We start from the raw sequence: 6,140 nt of genomic DNA, 5'->3' as shown, positions 1-6,140 counted from the left end.
TTTTATACGGTGTAAGCCCTTAGAGTCCCGTATTTTTCAGAAAGTATTGTGCGGACTAAATCATAAGATGATCCAAACCGTCCATGCGATGGAACACAATGTAACTAGGTTGTGCTCCAATAATCATTTCCATAGGATAAATTGCAGATCCTCTATAGATCAGAGGGTTGGAATCATCCTATAGAAATGATTTTTTGGTCACAACCTATATTTATGCTGTTTGCTTGCCCATCAAATTGACGGTTTGGATCATCCTATAGTGTGGGATGTACAGTACTTTTTAAAAAATACAGGACTATAAGGGCTTACACCATATAAAATCTCAAGAAATGATGTGGCAAAACAAAAACATAAGGGCGATGATAAATTCACACCCGGTGCAAGATAATTCACACCCCTGTAAACATGAAAAAAGATAAATGGTAGAATGAAGGCGCCCTTGTAAAAATCAGCTTCATAGGCGCCCCTATTGGTCAATTTCTGTAAATAATGGCCCGGAAAAAAGTGGATGGAGCTTAAAAAAGTGGAAACCGTGTTGACTTTGCATCAGTAGGCCAATAAGGGCGCCCTTCTTCTATCATTCCTCGAATATAAACACCCAAAAATAAAAGAAATTTTTAAAAGACAATCATATGCTTGTCTCCTAAAAACAACTTATAAAATACTCTAATATATCTTTCTTCGTCTTCAACCCCTCTTGAAAGAACATCAAAGCTATCTAGGGGCTCACAGCAGCCTTGTTTACTACACAACACCCTTCTTACAGATTTAAACTCTTCTTGTAACGCCCCGAATTTTTAGAAATACCAACTCGGTGCGTAGAAGAATATTACATCATCTTTCTCAAAAACTTTCATTATTCCCAAGATCTCAAATACAACAACTACGTTTAGAGGGTTTACATAAATTAGGTCTAACTTATTACATCTTAATTCAAGACATAGTTGATACATATTTAAAACATATTTGTCCTTTAGAACAGTTCTGCATTCAACTCTAGCATTCCTCATCTTTCATCTATACTTCACCTGGGGGTTGGAACAATAAAACAAGAAAAAAAAGGGGGTGAGCTCAAATAGCCCAGTAGGGTATAAACAACAAGTGATGTAAAATTGTCAAGCTCGTAAGAACATGATATTTTGCAGATAGGACATCTCACCTTATAAACATGGGAAGAAAGAATAAGCACAACATACTTTCCGAACGTATAGAGAAAACTTACAGAACTTGATATCAATAATTATATATATAGACTTCATTAAGCATAGATGCTTTCATTCATAGCCATATCTCGGCCCATTCATAGCCATACCTCGGCTCATAATCCTCTAGATTTACACTCTCTAGAGTCGTCTTTACCCACGTGCACATGGAAGACTATAACGCGTCCACCCGTCATCATATCATAACTCAGTCCATATTCAGAATTAGGATATCACAAGATAAACTCTAAACATAAACATATCTCACGGAAACAAGTTTTGAGGATACAAAATAGAATTATAGCTTTATCAGTAAAATCATTTATCTGAAAGGAATGGGGTCTGAAAGAAAGGATCCCCCTTGGATTCTCATCAGTTGTCGATCTTAGAAGGATATAAACTCTTATAGCAATTGCATATAAAGAGAATCAAAGAATATGAAATATTCACATCCAGTATATCAAAAGAGAATCAATGGAAGAAAACCCTTACATATAGCAAAAGAGAATCAATGGAAGAAAACCCTTACATATAGCAAAAGAGAATCAATGGAAGAAAACCCTTACATATAGCTTTCCGGTCACAGGTTTGTTTGAGCTTACACCTTGGAGTGGATAACCTGTAAATATATTCTAATTTTATCAAATTCATGTTTTAAGGCAGTGTCCTTTCTGTCCAGGTAATGTCCATCTATGACCAAAATAATGTTCTCTGTGTTCAGTGTTCTTTCTATTAAATTTTTAAGATCATGAGGCCCAGCATGCACTATTCATATGGACCCCACATGTTACTATTCATGTGGACCCCACAGGTTACTATGCTCAGCAGTTCACCATTCTTTGATTTAGTTTATTTCTTGGCTACTATGCTCAGCAGTTCGCCTTTCTTTGATTAAAGTTTACTTTACGGTTACTATGCTAGCATTTCACCGTTCAAATAAGATGGGCTACTATGCTCAGCAGTTCGTCTTTCTTTGATTAAAGTTTACTTTACGGTTACTATGCTAGCATTTCACCGTTCAAATAAGATGATAAAACTTGCATAATCTATAGCGAGTTATCGCCTCTTATGCATGCTTTATCCTAATATTTACATAGGTGGTAGAACCAACCATATTACCCATAATAAATACTTTAACTATCTATATGAAAGACTTACCTTGGTAGTGATGAAGTGGATTTCCTTTTCCTTCTCCTCTCTCTCTTACTCTTTCTTCTCTCTCTCTCTTTTTTTTTTCAACTACAGTCTTAAATTCACAACTACTCTCTTAAATGCTTTTACAAAAAATATAGGAATAGTAAAGGTATAAATAAATGAATAGTAAAGGCTGCTTGAATAGTAACATGATGATTAATATTATTTAATTATTATTTCCGTCGGTGAAGCGCAAATACTCATTAATGATAGTGGTTATGGAGTGACCCGCTTAACCAATGAGTTAATGAAAGTGGTTGCGGTGTGTCCTTCTGGTAGTGGTTCCCACTAGTGATGGGTCCCGCTGGCGTTGGGTCCCGCTATTTGTGGGTCCTGCTTGTTGTGGGTCCCACTGGTGATAGGACCCGCTTTTGTGGGGCCCGCTGATGTGGGACCCACTGTTGGTGGGACCCGCTTGTGAATAGTACTCGGTGGGTCCTACTGTGAATAGTAATTTTGAATAGTTTATCTCAATAGTGAATTTGCATAGTATTTCTGCATAGTAATCTTACGTAGTATTTCTGCATAGTGACTATTGTGAATAGTAATTATGAATAGTGACTATTGGTAATTTTTAATATGTGTAAGTATCTTGACATCTGGGGTCGTGGTTTAGTGGTAGGAAGCCGTTCAATCCTCGCTCAGCGTTGAGTTCGAATCGCGTACGCCCCATTATGCCAGATGTCCTCATGCCCGATTAACTCGGGAAAAATGAGTAATGGTCGATGATTACCCACCTATGAGGCCATTTTTATTTATTTGTATATATATATATATATATTTTACCGGTTATTACATTCTACCCCCCTAAAAAAAAATTTCGTCTTCGAAATTTTACATACCTTAAGAAGTAAATAAATGAGGATACTTTTGTTTCATCTCCTCCTCCGGTTCCCATGTTGCTTCCTCGGTGGCTTGGCTCCTCCACAGAATCTTCGCCAGTGATATTCTTTTTGTCCGAAGAATTTGTTCCTTTCGATCAAGGATTTGTACTGGTTGCTCTTCATAAGACAAATCTTGTTCCAACTGCATTGGTTCTGTTTGCAGTACATGTGATGGGTCCGCCAAGTATTTCCTTAAAAGTGAGACGTGAAACACATTGTGAACATGTGACAAGGCTGGTGGCAAAGCTACACGGTATGCTACTGGTCCAATTCGTTCAAGTATTTCATATGGTCCAATATATCTGGGACTGAGCTTCCCTTTCTTTCCGAACCTTATCACACCCTTCCAAGGTGATACTTTTAAGAATACACGGTCACCCACTGCAAACTCTAGGTCTCGACGTCGATGATCGGCGTAGCTCTTCTGTCTGCTTTGAGCCGTCCTCATATGTTGTTGGATCATACGTACTTTGTCAATAGTTTCTTGTACTAACTCTGGGCGTAGAAGTTTTCTTTCTCCGACCTCATCCCAACACGTCGGTGTTCTACATCTCTTACCATAGAGAGCTTCATAGGGTGCACTCTCTATACTAGAGTGATAACTGTTATTATAAGAAAATTCAACCAATGGTAAGTGTTGGTCCCAATTACCTTGGAAGTCTATTATGCAAGCTCTAAGCATATCCTCCAGTGTCTGAATTGTCCGTTTGGATTGACCATCTGTTTGAGGATGAAAGGCAGTGCTGAAGTTCAACTTTGTCCCCCAATGCTTTTGTATACTCCTCCAAAAATTAGATGTAAAGCGCGGGTCACGATCAGACACAATGGATGCTGGTATGCCGTGTAAACGGACTACTTCTTTGATGTAGAGCTTCGCCAATTGATCTAAGGAAAAATTTTCTCGTATTGGGATAAAATGAGCTACCTTCGTCAGTCGATCAATGATTACCCATATTGCGTCATTTCCTTTCGTAGTCCTTTGTAGTCCCGTAAAAAAATCCATTGCTATCATATCCCACTTCCATATAGGCACCTCTAGTGGTTGTAAGGCTCCCTTTGGTAGCTGTCGTTCTGCTTTAACTTGTTGGCAAACCAAGCATGTAGACACGAACTCAGCAATCTCTCTCTTCATATTATTCCACCAATAATGGGTTCGAAGATCTCGATACATCTTCGTACTCCCTGGGTGTATGGAGAATGCCAAACTATGTGCCTTAGTTAGCAACTTCCTTCTTAATTCTGGATCGGAGGGCACACACAGTCTTGTGTTGAATCTTAAGATGTCATCTTTATCAACATTGAATTCGGAAAGTTTGCCTTTCCGAACTGTTACGATCGTTCCTTGTAATTCAGGATCGTCGACTTGAGTGGCCTTGATTTTCTCCAATAGTGATGGTTGAGCAACCATCTGTGCTATGTAGCCCTTGGTTCGCGGTTCTACTATTTCCATATCCAGTTTTCTCAGATCTTGGAGTAAATGCTTTTGAGTGGTTAGCATTCTTGCCAAGGTTCCGAAAGTTTTTCTACTCAATGCATCTGCCACTACATTCGCCTTTCCAGGATGATAATGAATGGTGCAGTCATAATCCTTTAGTAACTCTAGCCACCTTCTTTGTCTCATATTCAGCTCCTTCTGGGAAAATATGTATTTGAGACTCTTGTGATCAGTATAAATTTCACACTTTTTCCTGTAGAGATAATGTCGCCAGATCTTCAGTGCAAAGATTACTGCTGCCAATTCCATATCATGCATGGGGTAGTTTTGCTCGTGGTATTTTAGTTGGCGTGATGCATAAGCTATAACTTTATCATTTTGCATTAATACGCAGCCGAGCCCTTCCTTTGATGCGTCACTGTAGATCACAAATCCTCTGGTTGGTGTTGGTAATTCTAGCACAGGTGCGCTGACGAGTCTCTTCTTTAACGTTTGGAAGCTTTCCTCGCATTATTTGGTCCAGATAAACTTCGCGCCTTTCCGAGTTAATTTCGTTAATGGATTTGCTAATCGAGCGAAGTTTTCCACGAACCTTCTATAATAGCCGGCAAGTCCCAAGAAACTCCGAATTTCTGTTGCTGTCGTGGGTCTTTGCCATTCTTCAACGGCTTTAGTCTTCGCTGGATCCACAGAAATTCCTTCTCGGGTGACTGTGTGACCCAAGAACGCCACTTGCTGCAACCAGAATTCACATTTACTGAATTTGGCATACAGCTTCTTCTGTCGAAGTGTTTGTAAAACAATCTTCAGATGTTCCTCATGTTCTTCGCGACTCTTAGAATAGACAAGAATGCCGTCGATAAACACCACGACAAACTTGTCAAGATAGTCGTGAAATACTCTGTTCATTAGATCCATGAATACGGCTGGGGCATTCGTTAGTCCGAATGGCATGACAATGAACTCATAATGTCCGTATCGCGTGCGGAACGCCGTCTTTGGAACGTCTTCTTTCTTTACTTTCAGTTGGTGGTAACCAGATCTGAGATCGATCTTGGAGAAGTACATGGCACCTTGAAGTTCGTCGATTCTGGGCAACGGGTACTTGTTCTTTATTGTGACATTGTTCAGTTCTCGATAATCAATGCACAACCTCATTGATCCATCCTTCTTCTTTACGAACAGGACGGGAGCTCCCCAGTGTGATACACTGGGCCGGATGAATCCTTTGTCTAATAGTTCTTGCAGTTGCTTCTTTAGTTCCTCCAATTCTATCGGCGCCATTCGATACGGTCTTTTGGATATTGGATTTGCTCCTGGTACTAGCTCGATAGAGAACTCCAGTTCTCGATTCGGTGGGGCTCCTGGTAGATCGTCAGGGAATACATCCATGTACTTTTGCACAATAGGCACGTCCTCCAATTT

This window comes from Tasmannia lanceolata, unplaced genomic scaffold (assembly GCF_043159265.1).
Source record: "Tasmannia lanceolata isolate RefF3 unplaced genomic scaffold, GAP_Taslan_0.1 ptg000007l, whole genome shotgun sequence".
Taxonomy (NCBI): domain Eukaryota; kingdom Viridiplantae; phylum Streptophyta; class Magnoliopsida; order Canellales; family Winteraceae; genus Tasmannia; species Tasmannia lanceolata.
This window is presented reverse-complemented; position numbering follows the sequence as displayed.